We start from the raw sequence: 23568 nt of genomic DNA, 5'->3' as shown, positions 1-23568 counted from the left end.
AAACGCAACAGACATTCAAACGTAATTCAGAGAAATGTAAGAATGAGTGTGGAATAGGCTGAAATAAAACTGATTAAAATCTGTTAATTAATTAAAATAACACCATTTGTCACTAACTACGTTTTGTATTTTGAGCTACTGTATGTTGAAAGGTACTCACCTTTTAATGGCTGAGCCGTATTTCATCATTGTCAGAGTAGCACATTTGATTTGGATGCTACTATTCAGAACTGCCATCTTGTGTTCAATCAGATGTTATGTCAGGTGTCAAACAAATTTAATCTACAACAAGTTAGGAAGAGCTAACTACAAGTCTTCCACTTTACACATCTGCATAGGCACTACTTTACAGAATATAACACAAATTAAAATATGACTCAGAGGTTTTCATTAAATGGTTCACTAAAGCCTTTTTAAACCACAACATCAGCTGTGTATGAACATAACTGAACAACGTACAACGTATATTTTACCTCTTGGTGAGTTGTGAAATAGTCTTGATTACATTATATTAAAACTATTTTCGACCCTTACAATGTTCCTAAAGTCCATGTCGCCACTGAAGTGCCTCGTAAGAATAGTCCTGTAGTATAGTGTTTTGAAAAAAAACGTTGTTGTAAAGCTATTATATGCAAAGTACACCACTCCTTACCCCATCATCTCGACAGCTTTCCATAATCCACGTAATGTAGAAAGATTATTATATACCAGTGTTTGTTTCTGCAGTCTGATTACACAGAAATCCGTAAGAGCTATATCTAGAAATTTGATTTGTATTCCTTCGTAAGGAATAACATTAATGTCCATTTCATTCTCGAGAAGTGTCTTGTATAAAAATGAGTTTTGTGATTTTCCCCTAATGAGTTATTTGTTCATTATGTTAATATCAACATGAGAATCCTGAAACAAGTCAAACTGTGAAAACTCATAAAATATTATCTGTTGTATAAGTCTTTTAATGATTCAGAAACATTACTTTCATTTGCACCCATCAATGTATATCAAAAAGTGTAAAGAAATTAATTAAGATGAATACTATTAAACTCTAATATCTGATCAAAGCTGTATAAAAACATACATGCTGTAAAACTTATTTTCCAATAGCAAGAATATAACACACATTTGAACTGTTTTAAAATCAAGTGTAATAAAAATATGTTTTTCTGCTTTTCAAGCTAGAAATATTTACCAAACTTAATTTTTGTGATAATTCTTTTTAATGGAAATAGCATTTCAGCAATAATGCTGAGAGACAAAAATCATTTATAAAGTGGTTACAGATTAGAGAAACGTTTCACTTGGGACATGTTAACAGGAATTTTGTTCGTGAATTTTCACCTGTGGCAATACTTCATACTATGTTTACAATAGGTGGGGTATATGACTTTTTACATGTCTCTTTCTGGATGGTCTTAATACCTCAAATTGATTAATATTATTTCCTTTATTTTCCAATGCCCTTACGTGCAACAAATATCTTTATGATCTGAATGTATTGATAGTTTGCATTTAAAAGACGTTTTCTTTAAATAATATTCACAAACGCGATTAATTTTCGGTGGTATTACACTACGTAACGTGCCAAATAACGTTAAAAGTGCAGTTCGGATACTCTCTGCTCCACTTGTATCAATTGTGATTGTCAAGTGGCTTGCTGATTTGCATATTCAAATCGTTTTAATATAACTTACTTAGCCCTCTTTATTACGTAATTTATAGCAATGAATATATTTGAACACGCATGTATAAAACCATTAAATATCACAGGAACAACAATAATAACAAGAAAACCTTAAAATACAACCCAAAATAATATAGCTGTTAAATACAAAGCTTCAACAGCCTATCTGGCCTGTTCTCACACCTACATCACAGAGACTGAACTCTAGGTTTTAGTGTTCTAATCCGTCAATCATAATGTTGAACTATAATGGAGGAGCAAAATCATAAAGAAAGAAAACAATTCTGTATTTAAATGTTCTGTAATATTTGTGAAAGTCACTTTTAAAACGGTTTACTTTCTCTTGGTGAACTCACACTTAGAATATATACTTGTACAGGTTTAGCATGACCAGGTGTTAGGGTGACTGACTTACAAACAGCTGGGTGGGATTTTTTAATGTGATAGCCAACCCCATTGTTTCTTAGTAAAAGAGTATTCTAGGACTTGGTGATGTAGGGTTTCGACTAGTTGTCTTCCCCCTGGACTTTCATTGTGAAATTAAGGACGGTTACTTGGAAAACATATGAGCGCCACCATGTACATCTGCATGAAAATCGCCGATGAAGTGCTCCAAAACACTGCAGCACTCTAGTGTCACAGCGGTATGTCTGGGGATGAATACCGCTAAAAACCTTGTTTCAAGACTTACGGTAAGCAGAACACAGATAACATTTTGTGTTTAATAACAAACAGAGAAAGAATTTCAGAGTTGTCATTTTGTGTTTTTAATTTGTTATAATAAGGGATTGTAACACTAACTTCTCAGCTAAAGAAAGCAGAAACTCGTGTACGAAACACATTTTAGACGTTAATTGAAACTTTAGTTTCAGTCTTACCTGAAAATTAAAAATGGCAGGTGATTGTTATTGGTTTTTACAGTCACAATGCTATTGCAGTAAAATAACGGTAGCTACGTTTGGTATTAACAAAAGAAAGAACATTTGATATTGAACTCTCATTAACGTTCATTACTTAGCTGTTTGTACTTCTTAACAATAAGAAATATAATATTTAAAAAAGCAAGTAATAAAAAAATAACAAACATAAATCCAAACTTTCAAGCAGCCTACTTATAAATTAAGAACAAGAAGACATAAACACTGGACACAGTTCTTTATCTTCAGTCACTAAACAAGTATTTATCCAAACATTTAACTTTCTCTCACTGAACCATAACTAAGCCAACACTTTCAATTAAAATTAAATATTGTAAGTACATTAAATATTTTAAACGTTACAAGTAAAACTCTATCTGTTTTATTATTGACTTTAATAACCAATATTTACTCTTTATTTTTAGTACAACATTAAATTGAGGCCCTGATTAAAAAAAAAGTTCAATAATAACTCTGTGAGTAAGCATAATGTACTTCCAACATTCAGTCATTATACATGAATAGGTATCTGAATTTGTCTTATAATGATATATCTCGTAAAGATTATATGTATTTTACCCGTATAATAAAAAAAAAAGAATATAACACAAGTTATACAATGCAATACAGAAGGTGACGTGTGAATACTTAAACCTGTTTTACATGAAAACAACTTGAGATCCTGTCAAAATGTTGTTAAATGTAGTCTGAAAGTTATACCCATAGATATGGCAGATCACCTTAAATGTGTAAACATCAACATTATAGACTACCTAATCTCTAGAATGAATAAGATTTGTAAAACATCAGATATTAAAAGAGAAAGAAAAACATACTGATACAAATATTGCATTAGCAGAAAATTGTAAAATTATTAAACAATAGGATGTGAGAAATAAAGAAAAAAAAAAAACAGAAGCCTTCCACTCATTCAACCTAGCATAAAAATCACCGGAGTCTAGACACCCTTCTTTAAAACTGACATGCATACACTTTGTTGCTTTAAGCCATAATGAGTAAAGCACTGGAATAGCGGATAGAACATAAAACTATCTTACCAGAAGACTCGAGATTGAGTTCTGACTGCAGCAACATAGAAAATATTTCTCTTAAAGAAACGTTTCTAGAAGACGTCAACAAATAAAGTGACAAAATATATGGAAAAAAAGCAATACGAAGCAAGAAAGAAAACATAAGGCGAATCAAGTAAATAATGATCGGAAAACTGTTATATGAATCTACTGTTAGGGCAAGTTTAATATGTAATCAAATTATTATCACAGATGACAAATTTCTTTGGATTATATACATATGTTCTTAGATGATACATCGCGCTTGAAAACAAAAGATTTAATAAAGGTATTAATGTGTATTTTATCACAATACAGAAGTAGGTATACTATATGTCAGACATGAAGTGACGTCATTCACTCATAATGTTGATATATTGCATGCTTATTAAACACATGTCGGATAGAGACGAGTTACTTATCTTCTGAAACACAAGGTGTAGGGATATACCGTTTAGGTGATCATTTTCACATTTTATAGCTGCACAGTGAATAACGGTACGAAGACAACACTCGTCATAACTCGTCATAACACCTTCTCACACTCACATACACACACAAAATACCTCCAGTCCTTATTCGTCAGTTTTCTTTAGTCTATGATTTGAGTTTGTGTAAGCACAAAGTAAAGAAAGAAATTTGTCCTTACAGTTACACACCCAAAGAATAATAACATCACCATAAGAAGAGAATGAAAGATAGCTGAGGGTCGAATCACAACCATCTCATCTATCACTACTACGACCCACAATACAGACGGAGTATTTGGAAAAAAAAATATATATATATACAATCTGAACAAGTGAAATTTTTGAAGACTAATTCAAACTAATACAAAATCTCCTCGATAGAATGAGGGCTTCCAATAGAAGTCGTGAACTGCAATTTCAATAGCTCAACTTCAGTGTTAATATAAAGGGTATAAGGACACATTATCCAATAAAGTGATGGCTCAAATCCTATGGTTGTGTAAATTGTATCAGAAGGGCATGTCATCCAGTACTGTAACGGCTCAACTTTAGTGGTTGTATAAATGGTACCAGGAGACCGTGTGATTCAGTAAGGTGGCAGCTTGACTTAAGTGTTCGTGTAAATGATATTAGGAGGCTACATAACCTAGCAAGTTGAGAGCTCAACTCCTATGAAGGTCATGTTTCATCTGCGCCAACAGAACACTACTACCATATTCTCAACTTAATGGTTATGGCTACCTTTTTGTGGAACCCATTCAGGAGGGTGCCACTATCTTAACCACCTCAACCGCATGGAAATAGAAAATAGTATGGACTTTAATACTCCATTTGAGGAATGAAGGGTGGCAATGCAGTGGAACATCATAATAGAAAACATCACAATGGGTGACCATGAAACATAGTTTTGAAAGCAGACCATACTGAGTTATTCATTTGAGGCACAATAAGAATGGATTATTGTTATTCCGAGGTTACCTAAAACTCTATAGTTTCAGGAACTGTGCCAAATATTTAATATCTCAGAAAAGGTACCAGACGTAAGTCTTCATGAAACGTTGAAGGGAAATCGGCCTGAGCCAAAACAACATCTTTATCTAAGAGGTTCTAATAACAAAGAAACTAGTATATAATACCAGAGCCAAAGATGAAATGCAGGCTAAAGTAGAAGAAAGGAGGATAAATATCTGCAGAAACCTCTTCAGGATGTATGAAAAAGTAACTGTAAAAGGGTTGTTTGGGTAAGACTTAAGCGAAAATGTAGAGCATGAATTAGATGAACATTTGATATAAAATGCCCTCCAAATAGGTTACAAGAAGCCTAACAACTGTTGATCTAAAAATGAATAGTATACCTGATATTGAGAAGGGGCAAATTAATCAGAAGTCTTCAGAGATATGGCATGCTGATCCCATCTAATTATGAGACAAATTGATCAACATGTACCCGAATATTTGGTGAAGGTGAATAAGAGATAGAGGAAAAACATAAAACATCACAAGATACATACAGCCCAAATTAGTCTTAGGTTATTCCCCAGACTGTGAATGGCAGGGAATGGTAAACTCTGGAGGTGAGAGAAAAGACGGACAAAGTCATTGTTATGCAGCACAGATTCAACGAACTCAGGAGCATTGGAAATGTCTGGGGACAAAAGATGACTCGTAACTTTCAATCTCCCAACAGATAAAGCAACAGATTCATTGTCGAGTTGCCTGGGCAATTTTTCTGGATTAAGTTTTACTCACGTAACAATCAATCATTCAAAGGTGGTTAAGGCACTCGACTCGTAATCTGAGGGTCGCGGGTTCGAAACCGTCACACCAAACTTGCTCGTTTTTTCAGCCGTGGGGTCTTTATAATGTTATGGCCAATCCCACTACTCGTTGGTAAAAGAGTAGTCCAAGAGTTGGTGGTAGGTAGTGATGACTATCTGCCTTCCCTCTAGTCTTACATTGCTAAATTATGGAGGGCTAGCGCAGATAGTCCTTATGTAGTTTTGCGCGAAATTCAAACCAAACCAAACCAATCACTCAAAGCACAAAAGCCTACAGATCCATTGTTTGGTTTCTTGCTCCTGAGAGCCCCTCGCTAGTACAGCGGTAGGTCTACGGACTTACAACGCTAAAATCAGGAGTTCGATTCTACTCGGTTGGCTCAGCAGATAGCCCGATGTGATTTTGCTCTGAGAAAACATAAACACACACGTTCATGAGAATTGAGGAAAAAATGCATATCGGTGGTGTGACCTACGAAGTGGTAATGTAAACTTGGGAATTCAATGCACAAGAAAAGATTCATGAAATTAAAATGCAGAACTATAGCGACGAGAAAGAACTGATAAATATTGATGGAATGAATGAACTAATCTCATAAAGTAACCACTTCATGAAAAAATATTGTAACATTAGAAGCACTAGACACACAAAAGAGTATCTTAAAACAAATACTGTCAATATAGAAGTGATAGTTTAGTAGAGGAGTGTATAAGAACCCATACGAATCCCGTGTGCATACTATGCCACTATTGATTAATAGATGATGTGCATGAAAGACAGATGTTGAAATCTTCCAATTCCAATAGGGGAGAAATTATGGTTTGTGGAATGCCTAAAGAAAAATGTACACACTTACAGGCCAGCACTGAATGAGAATAGCTTACCTTGTGTAAGAAGGTAATTGATGTACCCTAATTAGTTTATTTTATGTGACATAAATTCATATACCACAAGCAATATAAAAAATATATTTTTTGAGAAATATTTATTTTGTGTGTGTGTTTCTTATAGCAAAGCCACATGAAGCTATCTGCTGAACCCACAGAGGGGAATCGAACCTCTGATATTAGCGTTGTAAGTCCGTCGACTTACCGCTGTATTAGCGGGGGGCGATTTATTTATTTATTTTCTACTACTACTATATGAGTGGTAGTTGGACCAATATTTGCTGATAGTACCACTATCAATTCTTACATTAATGAAAAAATCGGTGCATCACTAAGTACAGCGTATTATTTTTGTCTTGAAAACGGAAGTTTAGTGAATTAGGATCAGGCAAACATAAAGCATAAAATTAGTTACTAATATTTGATATGGTCACTATAATAGATTTTGTACATCATGGAATTTGAAGTATTAACTACGGTGGGATGCAGGATTCTTAACCTCTGAAAATGAGAATTATCTTTTTTTTTTACTTTGCCCAAATGGAGGAAACAATTTGCTCAAAGGACTTGGATTTTGAGAGACAGATTCCCCCGCCCCTACACACATGTGAAAATAGTTAGCAAAGTTTACTATATCAAATATTTTTGTGAATTACATCTTTCGTTGTGATATATATTTTCACATACAATAAATTTTGTGATATGGATTTAGCGAACGTCAGCACACCTTTGTTTTATTATATCATTTGTTTGAAGAATTTTCATTCTAATGCATATAGTTATGTAAAAACAATCAATTTGCAATTAATAAACAATTAATATATCATTATGATATAATAAGGAATGACGGAAACAGAATTAACGCCAAATAGGTTTAATAAAAATCAGTCTCTAGATACAATTATACCCACTTATTGTTATTTTTTAGACTTCAAATACAATCCTGCCTATAAGTTATGAGTATTATGTGAAAACATAACATCTTGTATAATCCTTTCAGTCATATCGATTTATTTACATTTACCAATAACCGTCGTTATGTAGAATTTAATAGTAAAAGTACTTGTAACGATTTTAAAAGACATATTTGGTGATTAGAGCGCTCGACTTGCAATCTGAATGTTTAGTGTGACTCTACTATCAGATTATAAGCCGACTTTCCTAACCATCTGGCCATGCTGGGCCAATATGCAGACGAACATTGATCATACACCCAAGACCACTTCCTCAAATCATCTAGGTAAGTCTAGTATTGGTGACTTCAAAGATCGCTAAGGATATGTTCACAACAAAACTCTTTAGTTTTACCTACCAACAAATATCATACAAGTTTTTGCAAACTAAAAATAAAGTTCTCCTAACAAGAAAGATATGAAGAAGATGTTAGTTCAATGTGAATACTGAGAAACAAATCGGAATTTTGGAAACACAGCCACTAAAACACACAAATACCTCGGGAAAAGTATAGATATTAAAACACACATTCACAACATAGGAAACACATACAGAAACAGATGGCTTTACAGTAATGACTGTAATCGACACAGAACACAGAGAAATAAAATAGAAATACAACATTACAAAGTAAAACAATACAAACACAACCATCAAAGCACACAAACATTATTGAAGGTATAACAGGAATATACGGAGAATCGCAATTAGCAACAGAAATCCGTAGACGTAAATCAGGTGAAAAACTGCGGGAATTAAACGTCTTGCTAAAGGCTGTGATGCCTTCAAGCCAGATATCACGACACTAACCCGGAACTAAACCTAATATGAAAGTCTCTCTTATCAAGAATATACATTACGTCATCGGAGTAGGAGAAATTCAAAACGAGCTCAAACAGCACAGTATTTATTTAACAAAAGTTGAAAGAATAATATTTTCTAGACCAAACACAATTAAATATATTTAAAGTTACAGACACGTCGCTGCTGTTTGTAAACGTTGTGTAGGCTGCAGTGGAAATAATCTCTATCTCTCAATGTAATGATGAAAATTCTGCTTGCAGTTATTGTAAAAAACAAACAAACAAGTATATATATAACAAATTACAGTGTTTGTCCAAATACAAGAACATCAAGCAACGAATTTATAACATCATAATATCAAACCCACGCAAGCAAAGCACACGCCCCTCAGTGGTACAGTAGTACGTCTGCGGACTTACACACTAAAAATCGGGTTTCGATACACGTGGTGGGCAGAGCACAGATAGCCCATTGTGTAGCTTTGTGCTTAATTCAAAACAAACAAAACAAGCACACAAGTTATGAAACAAAACCAAACACACGAGAGAGAAGCGGAAACTACACAGCCCACACAAATATCAAAACCGACTTCAACTACTTAGAACTCAGACATACCTATGCAAAAGCTACGCAATCATCAAGCGGTTCCCCGCTAGTACAGCGGTAAGTCTACGGATTTGCAACGCTAAAATCAGGGGATTCGCTTACTCTCGGTGGGCTCTGCAGATAGCGCCATGTGGCTTTGCTATAAGAAAACATCCACTCATCAAACGAAAAGCAAATAAAACAGAATAAGTAAGCAGCGAAAAATAAAAAAAACAACGACACAAAAACACCTAAATTAACAAAATAAATCTAATAAATAAACAACAAGTGGCCACTTCGATTAACTATATATTAGAAGCAGCCAAAAACATCTTTATAGAATTCAAACATCAGAAACACATAACATTACTTTACTATTTGAAATAGTAACGAAACATTTTATACTGATAAGCACATCACCCATGATATAAGAATATTTTTTGTTTCGAAACCCTTTTGTAATCATTCAGATATAAGATGCTTGTTTGTTTGTTTTTGTTTATTTTCGCGCAAAGCTACTCGAGGGCTATCTGCACTAGCCGTCCCTAATTTAGCAGTGTAAGACTAGAGGGAAGGCAGCTAGTCATCACCACCCACCGTCAACTCTTGGGCTACTCTTTTACCAACGAATAGTAAGATTTACCGTCACATTATAACGCCCCCACGGCTAAAAGGGGGGGAATGTTTGGCGCGACCGGGATTCGAACCCGCGACCCTCGGATTACGAGTCGAATGCCTAAAGACGCTTGGCCAAAATTATTTTAGATTCCACCGAGATATAAAATGTTAAGCATGCAGCCTAATGTGCCATAACTTGCAAATACAACACACTACTATATTTTACATTCTGTATTGTGAGAAAGTATAATTCAGATCGTTAGGAAAGATAAACGTATTTTTAAACAATAAACAGGAAAGTCGGAGAAGATTAAGAAGAAACGGTGAGAGCAAAAATAACAGAAGTGATAATAAGACCAACAAAATATTAAAGGTAACTGATAAAGAACATCTAAACAAAACTCAGTAATACCAAAGAACAGGCCTGGCATGGCCTAGCGCGTTAAGGCGTGGGGGTGTTATAATGTTACGGTCAATCCCACTTTTCGTTGGTAAAAGAGTAGCCCAAGAGTTGGCGGTGGGTGGTGATGACTAGCTGCTTTCCCTCTTGTCTTACACTACTAAATTAGGGACGGCTAGCATAGATGGCCCTCGAGTAGCTTTGTGCGAAATTCCAAAACAAACAAAAACCAAAGAACAAAATTATAACAAAATAATTTGTCTAAATAATAAAAACTGGTCACTTGTCTGAACTTGGTATTAAGTTCATAGCGTCAGTTGCTTTACTCTTCCTATAAGAAGTGGATAATATTGAGCTACATAAATAACAAGACTTGTTAATGATACTGACTAGAAGTTCTAAAGTTATTTGAGAGTTAAGTACTTGCAGCAATAGAATTTCTAAATATAACTGAGATAAAGTCGACCATAATGCGATTATAAGTATCTGATAAAACTTACGTTTACATGCATCCCGTGAAGAGGCTTCAGGGTTTGCAAATCGTCTTTCTGGACAAACCAAACATTTATAGGATCCAAAATAGTCACTATAATGATCCTTGGGACAGGGGACACATTCTTCTTGTTTTTACTTCTGAACTTAAAGAAAATAATAATTTTTTACATATGTGTTTACCATATCGTACACACCAAAAAGTTGATAAAAACAAAAGAATTTAATCGTGTAAGGAAGTTACAACTGTCAGTAAATCAGTACAGGATAAGTATTTCATAGAATTATTCTTTGTAAACAGTACAGAGAGTGATGACTGGCGTGTTTTTATATGTGAATTATGTATCTTACCTTTATATTCAATGTATATATATGTTTGCCTTTTTGTTGGGTTTCTCTCTCTTATAAAAACAGTAAATCGCAAGTGAAATACATTTCAAATTTTAATTTTGAATAAACAGAATCAAAACAAGCTCATAAACATTTAGTTTTATATATAAATCTGTTACAGTGTTTATAAGCTTTCTGCATGAGCTGCTTTATTAATATATTTCCCTCAAAAATAATCAGATACCTCGAACGAAAAGTGTATGTGTATATATATATGAAAAATACATTTTTTATGTATTGTAAATCGACTTATTCTTGTTAAATTAAAGTTATTAGATAAAAATACACATACATAAAGCATAAATACTGGTTTCATATATTAAAGAATACTCTACAATTTCAACAATAAGGCACTCTCTGATAAGTTCCTTAACAATGAAACAGTTTCGAAGATTTTTTATGTAAATGGTTTATATATGTTTTAAATTCACTCTGTGTTAAACTATGAAATATTTAGTATGGTTTAAAATTTACTAATTAATAAAATACTTTCCATAATTTTTGTTTATTTGTATTTAAGCACAAAGCTACACATTGGGCTATCTGTGCTCTGCCCACCACGGGTATAGAAACCCAATAACTAGCGGTGTGAATCTTCAGACAAGCTGCTGTGCCACTGGGGGCAATTTTTATGAATGAATATCTTTTTACACAATAATACCAAAACGGAAATATTTGAAAAATGCTTTTTAATGTATGATATTTTCCACAATACGCTTATTAATGTTTTTGTTAACAGTTAATGGGCAATTGTCTGTATTTTTCACATAATATGTAAGTAAACTTATTCTGAAACACGATCCAACGAATAGTTGAGAACAAATGAACCTGGGGCCATTTGAGTAGTAGCCCGCAACGCTGTCCACTAGGAAACACCTTCCATTTTCATCACGTATAGTAAGTTGTAGGCATCATAGAAATTTTACCTAACTGGTAAACTTTTATGTGATGGTGCAATCAGTACAGATATTTTCATATTTTTGTTCGTAACCATGTGGAATACAATGAACTACTAAATCTTCACCTTCAAGGATGTACGGGTACTTAGCTTTCACATGTTTAGTTCTTAAAATAGCTCTTCCAAACACTGTAGTTTGGATTTCTGCAAGGAAAATGACTAAGGCAAATAAAATTAGTGTTAATAAATCCATTATTTGGTGTAACTTCTCTGTCTCTTCGATTTGCGTACGCTTTGGATTAGTTTTCTTTAAAGGTTTACGTTCATGACATAAATTACTGTTGAAATTACCACTTAACGTATTATTTTTGAAGAACTCTTAGTAAATACCTTATCAATGTCGAAAACAATATTCAAGTAACAATACTTATAAAGATATACATTACTATTAAGCCTATTATAATTAGTGTTGTTCTGCAGAATTTGAGGCGAAAAAGTTGGATAAATAATATATCATAAAGAATAAACTGACACGTATAAATGAGAGATTTAGATATTTAAACAAGGAACTATATCGTTACAATTAATTATTCATTGGACTAATGAATTAATTATGAAAATTTTACCTCTTCAAAAGTTTAGTTTTCATTTAAAACTCTTACGAAGGGGTTTTACCCGAAAAATTGCAAATTAATATATAGTTTGTTGTTTTTTTTGTTATAGACGTATGTTTTTACTTCTTTTGATCGTTTTTTTTATTATCTTAGCATAACAATATAAACATAGAGTGCATATAGTTGAAGTTCGTACATACATGATCACCAACGGACCCAAACTCGACCAAGGAGACTGTTGTTACCCTAAATTGGCTGCGGATAGAGCGATACAAGGATTCCGTAAGTAAAAAGCCAAAAAAATTTCGTTTGTCAGAACACATTTTATAAAATAAAGATACCTACAACTTTTACCAATTACGATGTCAATCGTATCGTGAGCGGTAGACTAGTATACGTTGGGGAATGCAGTTTCGACACGTTCTATCGGCACAATTCAGCCAGTTTACTTTTAAACACAGTTATTTAAATTAATTTAAAAACTGGATATCTTGTACGTGATTACTTCATACAGGTTTTAACCTGAGGTAGTGCGTTTTAGTAATAAGTCTCGTCCAAGTGAGTTACGCTTTCGTTACTTTATTATTATTAGCTAGAAGTTGTCAGTTGTCTCCTTTTATATTTATTTCTACTAGTGCTGGAAATTAGGTGTTGGAATTATTTATAGTTTTATACAACAAACTTTGTATCAAGAATCCTATTATTTTATTTAATCCATTTGTGGTTTTTACGTTTCAGCACTGAGGAACTAATATTTGTTTATTAACTTAAGATTTATTTTTTCTGGCCTGAGGTCTGTGTGGTGTATGATTCTTTACTTTAGGCTTCTTTCAGTGGACTCAGCAGATAGCCTGATGTGGCTTTGCTATAAGAAAATACACACACACATAATTTGCACTTGTCATTACACTGTTCAGCTAACCAAGCTTGGCAAATCTTTTCTGTTATCTTAAGTGTAGAAATATCAGTTTAAAAACTTTTATTTCTTTTTTCAGCAGCAGTCTTATTTAAGAACTCAAATTTGAAAGTTTTAAATATCCATAAAACTTGAATCCCTATATTGTGACTGAACTTGTATATTATTGGTGTGCAGTTATATTGGACATACTGTCTACCTAAGTTTAGTTTCTTCATTTATTGCTGTAATAGTGCATAGGTTGCTTTAGCTGAAGCTCAGTTTGTTTATTGAAATATTTTAAATTCAGAATGAAATGTTCAAAATTTAACTAATTTAACATAAAACTAGCTCAAGTAACATCCTATGTTTAAATCAAGAATTGCCAACAGGTAACCCAAATGTGGTTTAAGACTGACAGCAAATAAGTTTTTGTTGACAGGTTAGTGTGACTTATTTATTAACACTTTACACACATGTTGTTGTTATTGGGAAAATAACTTGTTCAGTTTCAAATATGTGTTGAATTTAGTATAATTATTATTGGGACCTATAATGATTTACTAATAGGACACTTGCTGTTCTATTCAAAGATGTCTCAATGGCTGAATGGTGTAATATATATCAGTGAAGAGTAGAAATATAATTAAATACTTTTGAAACTTGGTGGTAATTTGTTATATTGTTCATACAGGTAGTTGACTTTATTTGAAAGCTAAGCCACTGCAGTTGAATAAATATATTGTGAAGAAGGTTATATTTTGGCAATGCTATTTAAAACAGAAGACTGACCAAGATTACAGAGAGTTAAATTATACTGGAGTTGAAGATGTAAAAAAAAACTATAAATATTATTTGACATAAATAGTTTGAAATATTGTATTCAGATTGGGAAATTTCTACATTACTTTCATTTACCCTTACTTATTTTTAAACATTTTGACATTTTACACAGGATATATGTTATTATTTACATAGTGTTATTTAAATTTGCATATAAAACAAAAGTGTTCAATCAGTACTCTTCATTTATGATATCTGTAAACTGTATTAACAGGTGATACAAATATAAATTCATTTGCTTGGTTCATCACCCTGTCACATTAATGGCTGTGCAAGCTGATCCACTGACCCATGACTATAACCTAAGATCACATGGACCTGTATAGACTCAACCAGAAGTAACTGCTACATCTACAAGGAGACGAGTGAGGTTCAATCCTCAAGTGATAGTACACAGACCTAGAAATGATATTAATGTAGCTGATATTAGCTCAAGTAAAGAAATATGCAGTGTATTTGAAGCTTTTATTAATATGATACACTATTTGCACAGCTGTAATTAAAATTAAGTAAATAGGATGAGGCATGTATAAGTATTGTTGCATATGCTATATATATGTTTATTAGATATTTATTTTTATGCATATTAATAGTATACATATCTACAGTATCACCAGGATCATTGTGCTATTTTGTTGAAGGAAATCTTATTTATCTGGAGACAAGTGGATAACTGTCTAACATTTCTATAGTATGTTTGGTTACGAGAGGAACTAGTACCATTCGAGAAATCATTTGATATAAATACATGTTAGTTTCAATGACAGAGGTTTAGAAAATATGGCATTATTTCACATGACAAGTCAGGGAACAGCCATTTTACATATAGTGAGAATCTTACAGGAAGGATTGAATAAGAATTAGAAAACACATTAGTTAGATAATATCTTGTTGAGATAGAAGATTTGTTATTAGAGTTGAAAGATATTAAAGATAGCATTTTGATTTCAGATCAGACTCGACAAAAACATGGTTTAATAAATGCAGGTGGAAGTTTCTGTTTTGAACTGCAACCACAGATGAGTTACGTGAAATAATTAAGAAAATAGAAAATCAAAGACAGATATCTAAAGAAACAGTTCATTTAATAGGTGAATTCATTAAATCAAACATTTGAGTTACATGGCCAGGAGATCAGGAAAGTATCTGAAGCACTAGTAAATATAACTGATGCCTTGATATGTACCACAGTAAGACAGATTCATAAAGCAGGAATTGAAATGTTAGTTTTCAATTCTAGGATTCAGAATAACTTACAACAGTTACTGTTTATAATTGAAAATAGTAGGAGTGAATTATATATGTTAGTACAAGCATCGTATGTAGCTGCAGATAGGAAGTTTAGTTTGTATTTTATACCCTCAAGTAAGTTTTAATGTATTAGACAAAAAGAGAAAGTTACCTCCACACTTACAGTTCGTAATTCCTACACACAGTGAAGAAATTTGCATGGGCTGATGTAAAGACAGCTGCAGTGAGGAATACACTGAGAATGTTTATGGAGATACCCTTGAAAGCAATAGATAGGATGTTTAAGTTACATAGGATTGTACCTTTATCCCTAACGTTAAACCACTCATTAGCTTTCATGATAGAAAATGAAAACCCATATGCTGTTGTTTTAAGTGTTCAGCATACTTATTTAGAAAAGACAGGGGAAGATATATTGAGATTTATAGAAGGTCCTATTAGAGTATGTGACTCAAATTCAGAAATCTATTCAGTGCCTATTATAACTTGTAATTATGCAATGTTTGCAGGAATTAAGGACAGGATAGCTGAATTATGTAAAAAGAGAATAATTATATGTAAGCCATTTTACTTCCATGAAACAAAGACCCCAGAATCTTGGTTGTTTAATGTGAAAGATGAACTTAGTTCATCAGTGGTATCCCTGAAGTCAAATGTACATTAATTTGATTACCAAAGTAGTTAAATTAAGGAATAGTGGATACCTTAAATTAGCTAAAAATTGTTCTGCTCATGATCAAGGGATTACACTACCATCTAGTTTCAGAAGTAAGACTAAGTATACAGGAATCTCTCTAAATACAAAAATACCCTATTTGTAAGAATTGTAAGAATGATAAAAAACTCGCAGTTAATTCAGAGTATAAATGTAGGATCAGATCTTAAGGGACTGACAGAAAATTCAAGACTTGTCCTGTATAGGAGTAGGGTTTAGTATCAAAGAGTCTCAGCATAAGGTAGAAAATATAAGAGCTACAGCAGAAGAAATTGGGTTAGATAAGTGGAAGCTGACAAATTCAGTGATGATAACATTATGCTCGGTAGCGGTACGAGTAAGTATATTATTATATACGTGAGAAATTGGCTTTAATGAAATTTTGGAAGTTAGATGGATATTTTAATTTAAACCCATGACACATGCAGAGAAATTTCCAAAAAATGCCAGAACAAAAATTTATCAGGAATCTGTGACATGAGTGTTAACAACTATTTAGTTGAAGATGCTATTAAGCAATATCTATATCTGAAAATTATACACGGAAATGTAGATTTAATTTTGTTTGTTTGTTGTGAAGCATAAAGCTACTGCTCTCACCACCAGTAACAAAACTCGCATACAGTGTTATGAGTCTTCAGATTTACCACTGAGATACACAGAGAGAATTATTTATTGATGTAAAAAATAGCTGAACAACATCCAATATTACCATTATGATTCATTTGTAAGGAACTGTGAATTGTCAGTTTGGGAAATTCTTACTGTAATGAATGTTAAATAATATTAGGAAAAAAACCAGTTTGATCAACCATAACTGTTGAATCAATAACAAGAATATGATAATTTGATGAAATAAGAATTTTAGTTAGTTAATGCAATCTAAACAATTCTTCAAGCATTTTGTTTCTGTATATGTCTAATAATTTTTTTCAAGCCATTTAGTATTCATGTCTAATTTCCCTTGCATTGTCAAACAAAGCAAGTTATGTATTATTGGATGAATTTTAGTTTGGTAGATAGAATGTACTAACAATGAAAAATTACTACAAAGATCTCACGATTCACGTATATATATATATTTTTTTCTGATGGTTTCAGGAGTGTTTGTAACCTAGATGAGAGATAATGAAATAATGATTTTATTCACTGGGTTGATTGATGTAGGTGAATAAATTTTAGAGGTAGATGGAACTAATGTTATTGAGAAAGACATAACAGAAGTAAGTAAAAAAGTATAGCATATGCTTCACCATCCTACCACATTTCAACCAGAAAAACTGTAGAAAATGTACATAAAAAGTGCATCAATCATCATTAACCTTCTCTCTGTTGATTTGAAACTGAGTCTTCGAATGGTATTTGTATTATCTACAAATGTATATATATATATATGCAACCTTTTAAGCATTAACACTGCAAAAATGAACTTAAATTGTATTCTTCATTGTATTATATGTATTTTACAAAATTTAATGTTGAATTTTATTGGTGTAAAGATGGAATAATGCCCACAGAATTCTAGACAGACTAGTTATAGAAGAATAAATCCAGGAAGAGATATAATTTCTGTATAAAGCTTCACTAAATCTAACAATCTTTCGGTGCATACTACCAGTTTAATTAAACTGTAACTGTGTTTAGATAACTGGTTCAGAAGTCACTAGAATATAATCATATCATTGTGAGGTTATATCCTTTCTTGTCGGGCACTATTATGCACTGAATTTTATGTCCTTCTATTCTTTAATTCTAGATATTAAATACAACAGGACAAAAATGAACTACTTTATCAAGTTGGCCAAGATACTTGAAGAAAGTGAAAAAAGATTTCTCATGTTATTAAAATTGTTGTAGGTCTATGTTATTCTTTCAGAGACCTGAATACTTAAGTTTCATTCATGGCAAATGCATGATGCATATGCTTTACAGTCAGAGAAGGTAGGATTTGGACTGGATAATATTTTGCAGCATACCTTACGTGGTTGGCAGTACTTTAAACACAAATCGCTGTTGAAAACAAACTAAAGAAGAAAAAAACAACAAAGGCTGAATAGATTATAAAAAAAAAAACTGTCTTAGCTGAAGATGACTTACCTTGCTATAAATTACATGTGTTCCTTAGTCCTACTATTATGATGTGTAAATATGGGAAAAGATGATGCATCAACACTAGCAATTCCATTTATAATCTTAAGCACCTCAATCAGATACCTCCAAACTCGCTTATCAAGAGAAAACAGTTTGAGAGATTTCAGTCTTTTTTCATATAACAATCCCTCCATCCTAGGCACCAATCTCGTAACCCTTCTCTGAATCCTTTCCAACAATTCAATGTCTTTCCTAAGATAAAGATCCCAAAACTGAAAACAATACTCCAAATCTGGCCTAACCAGTGACACGTTCAATGAAGTGATAAACTCTTTAGACTTTCACTCAATATTTCATTAGATGCAACTTAAAAAATATTTGTCCTACAACCAGCAACAGCCCACTACTTGAATGGCTTTAGAGACTGATTGACTATTACACCAAGATCTCTTTCCTTCATAACACTGTTAAAGTTTTCTTATTTTTATCTAATATATACTTAAAATTCAAATTATGATACCTCGCATGCATCATCTTGCATTTTACACACACACACACATATATATATACACACAGTTAAAACCCATCTGCCATTTGTTTGCACAACTTGCTAAGTGGTATAAATTCTTTTGTAATTCAGCAGCATCCTCTTCATAGAAAGCAACATTCAAGACCTTAATATAATCTGAAAATTTAAATAATTTTTTTTTACTATTCCCTATGTCATTGAAGTAAATTCAAAAGAGCAAAGGTTGTTAGATTGAGCTCTGAGGTACCACATTTGTGGCATTAATACAGCTTGACAAAATTCCATTTGTAACAAGCATCTGCCTTCTTCCACCCAGCCAGTCTTCTATCTAATGTACTAATACATCTCCCTCACCTAAAGAGAAATATTTCTTTACAAGCTTTTTATATAGTATCTTGTATAAGCAGTAACCTTTTTAATAAATGTTAAAAGATTTGTAAAGCAAAATTTTCCTGAGTAAAACCATGTTCACTATCCAATAAAATTCTAAACCTGTTAAATGACTTTGCAAAGTATCTTTTAACAGAATTCTCTTGTGGAAATACTTTTCCACAACTGATGTAAGACTGTCCCCAAGTGGCACAGTGGTATGTCTGTAGACTTACAGTGCTAGAATCCAGGTTTCAATACCCATAGTAAGAAGAGCACAAATAACTCATTGTGTAGCTTTGTGCTTGAATACAAACAAACAAGGTAAGACTAATTAGTCTACAATTACTGGGACAATTGTTGTTATTTCTCTTGAAAAGAGAATTTACCTTAGCTCACTTCCAATCATTGGTTCCTGCCTACTATTTAAGAACTGACAAAAAATAGTAGTAAGTGGCTCAAAACTATTGGGGAAATATTAATTGGCTCAAAAGACTTGTAATTTTTATTCTTCCAAATTTTTCTTAATCAGTTCGAAATTAATGTAGCAGTTTTGTCCAATCTCAGTTACATTTATCAACTGTTCAAGACATAAAATATTGCTTAAATCTTCTTTAATAAAAATTGAAGAAAAAACAAAATTTAATAACCCAGCCATCTCATAATCATGAGATACTAGCCTTTTTTTATCACCCTATTTATTTAACTGTTCTATTTTGTTTACCATTAATGTGCTTAAAGAAATCCTCACTGTTAATTTCTACATTTTCAACCAATCTTCTCTCATACATACTTTCCGATATCCTGTTTCACCAACTTTTTTAATCTTCTGTAATAATCAGAATCTCCTGTCATACCAGTTAATTTAATTTTTGTAAGTTTATGATGCTTTTCTTTAATTTTACATCTTCAACTCTATGTGAGCAAACCTGTTTTGGTTTTGTTTCAGTTGCCATTGTCTTTCTATAAGGAATATGTTTACCTTGAACATTTAAAACTTTTGCACATCTGATTAGTGTTGCCAAATAACTTACCTGCTCAAGTCACAACAGATGATTCTTGTTGCATCCTTTCAAAATTTGGTTTTTAAATTTGTAACCAAAATATCATTATTCTTTATCTCAATTTGCAGCAAACATTGAACCTACTAGAGCAATTACCATATGCATCCATATGTTCTCCAATTTCCACCCTGTTGATCATTGATATATTTGAAGTTAATAATAGAACTAAAATAACATTGTTTCTAATAGGTTACTTTACTAATTGGTGAAGAAAGTCGCCCTGAACAGTTTAAAAAAACATCTCTCTCTCACAGTTTGACTCTAGGCATTCCCCAATCTTTATGCCCAAAATTAAAATCACCCATAATTAGGATTTCATTAGCAGCTAAAATCTTGATTTATTGTAAAGATTCTCACTAATTTCATTGGTATCATTTGGCACTCTTTAACAAATGTCAACTAAAAGGTTATTTCCTTTGTATCCATTAAAATAGATTCAAATGGATTTCATCTCACTACTATTATCTTTAATATCCTTGATTGCAACAGGATGTAACTCACATTTTACATACAAAGCCACTTTCCCCCTCTTTTTAATACTCGATCCATAATAAAGTCAGAAACCTTGTATTTCAAAAACTTCTGTCAAAATTATTTAAGTTTAATTGTGTTTCAGTCATTATATCAAAATCCTCCATTCTTACCACTGCTCTAAAGTTATCTAATTTATATTTTATTCTTCTAGCTTTACAATAGTAACAATAAACCTTATACTTATAACTACTGTCTTTATTTCCTGTGCTATACATTTTTCTACCTCTTATTATTTCTGCATCTAATTTTCCTAGTCCTCACCACTGTTTAGTTTTTGTTTAAATCTTCTCTTACAATTAACAGCCTTAGTAAACAAGCCAGCCCCTACCCTATTTAAATGTAAACCATCCATTCCAAGAAGCTTCCTTCTCCCACTGAAGTAATCACATAAATTCAACCAGCCAACCTGCTCATCCTTATATATTAACTTGAGCCTAACATTTAGCCCTAGTGACCTACTTATAACATCATCCTACAGTTAATTTTGGGCAGCATCCCTGACAAAATTAAGTTATTGCCTTTTTCGTTAAATGATTTTGTCAATTAACTGCATCAATGCTAGCCCATTTTTAAAATTGAGTTTCTATTCCACTATATATATTTTATAAAAGGTTTGTCATGTTGACTCTACCTCCACAAAAAGCGTCTTGTTCCTAAAGAAATTTATTAAATCTGTGTGATTAAACTTAATTTTCTCAAACACATGCATCCATATTGTTATGACTCTGTATCCTAGAGTTTCGAGCTGTTTCTGTTTTTCAAATGTGTGATTTATAATAAACCACATTTATCTATTTAGCACTACATTCTGAATATCAGCATCATAACATTTAATACAGCCATAGTACTGGATTGAAACTCATATATCATGTTTTGTTCCATACAGATACTATCTATTTTCTAATTTAAGATTTGTTTCTTATCATCATTAAGAGCATGCTGGATATTTATTTCCTCAAATTTTTGTACATAATCTGACCATTGAATATTCACTTGGCTGTACTTGTTGGTGGTAAAGTATCCATGATAAGATATTAGAGTTGTTGTGGCAATAGAACCTTCCTTCTGTATACAACCATGCATACAGAAACAATGGTTGTGTACCTGAACATACCTACATCATAGGTTGTGAGTAATTCTTAGCTGAAGTAAAGACAGCACTATCGTAGTATACCCATGATACATTTGATCAGCAGTATATACATATGAAAATAAAGAAGGATAAATGCAGATTTCAACAAAATTTTCATGAGAACAAAAAAAGAATAAGAATCAACACTGGCAGTTTTTTCTTACCTGTGCATATATTTTTGAAAGTCAAAGATGCACTCTTCCTGTCATTGCTGAAAATGACAATCCAAGAACTTTTGTCTTATGAATACTAACATTGTGTTAGAAAATTATACTGGCATCAAGTATAGGTCCTCAAAATTCTTGATTTGACTTTATGTTGAAAAGATGAGAGAAATATACTTTTTGTACTTCTTCTTATCCAAATATTTTTATGAAAACAATGATTACAAATATGGGTAAAACATCATAACTGTCAATTATACTAATTCTTAGACTTTTGACAGCTACAAGCATATTTTTATACCATTTACGATAATTTTGGGATTTATTCTTTGATGAATAAGATAATTCGAGATAAAATGTCCATCTAGATCTTCCATATAATGTTATGTACTATAACTGTAGAATTTGTATGTTATTTGTAAAATAAGAATTTAACCATATCATTATTTTTAATTATATTTACTTACAGTTACTAACCATTTCATTGTTTTCAATTATTGTTCTTTATAGTTACTAAACATTTAACTCTATTTAATAATTTGTCTTTACAGCTACTAATCAAAAAAGGCAGTAACATTCCTGTAAGAAGAAAATGAGAAATAATCAAGGATCAACCCATCCACCACCTGTGACCCACAACACAGATGTAATTGTAAGAGGAAGATAGGCAATCTGAACTCATGTGAGAACTTATGGTGACTGGTTCACTCTAATATAAAACCTCCCTGAAGGGTACCAATGTCCACACAAGGGTAGGATGAAGGCTCCCAATAGAAGTGGTGAACTGCAATTTCGATGGCTCTTCTTCTGTGTTAATGTAAATAGTATCAGGAGACCATGTGATCTAGTAAGATGATGGCTTAAATATGACAGGTTGACTCCAGTAGTCATGTAAATGGTATCAGGAGGCCAGGTTATCCAGTAAGGTGACAGCTTGACTCCAGTGGTTGTATAAATGATACCATGTGACTCAGTAAGGTGACAGCTTGACACCAAATGTCATGTAAATGGTATCTGGAGGCCATGTGAGTCAGTAAGGTGACAGATTGACTCCAGTGATCATGTAAATGGTATCAGGAGGCCACATCATCCAGCAAGGTGATGGCTCAACTCCTCTGGAGGCTACACCTCATCTATATCAGCAGAACACTACTACCACACTCTCAACTGAACAGTTATAGCTGTCTCTTCGTGGAACCTATTTAGTAGGATACCTCTAACTTCAACCATCCGAGCAGTGTAGAACTGTAGTGATAAGGACTCTCATACTACACTCGTGGAAAGAAAGATGACAATGCAATAGAGACTTAAACTAAAGTCTGAATAATGGCCACAGCTGGTAAACTAAACTCCAACAAAGAGGATATTATGAAGATAGAAGATGAACATACTGGTAGTGGTCCATATGCCAGACTTTAGTAT

The sequence above is a fragment of the Tachypleus tridentatus genome, chromosome 8, assembly GCF_004210375.1.
Source record: "Tachypleus tridentatus isolate NWPU-2018 chromosome 8, ASM421037v1, whole genome shotgun sequence".
NCBI lineage: Eukaryota > Metazoa > Arthropoda > Merostomata > Xiphosura > Limulidae > Tachypleus > Tachypleus tridentatus.
Note: the sequence above shows the minus strand (reverse complement) of the source record.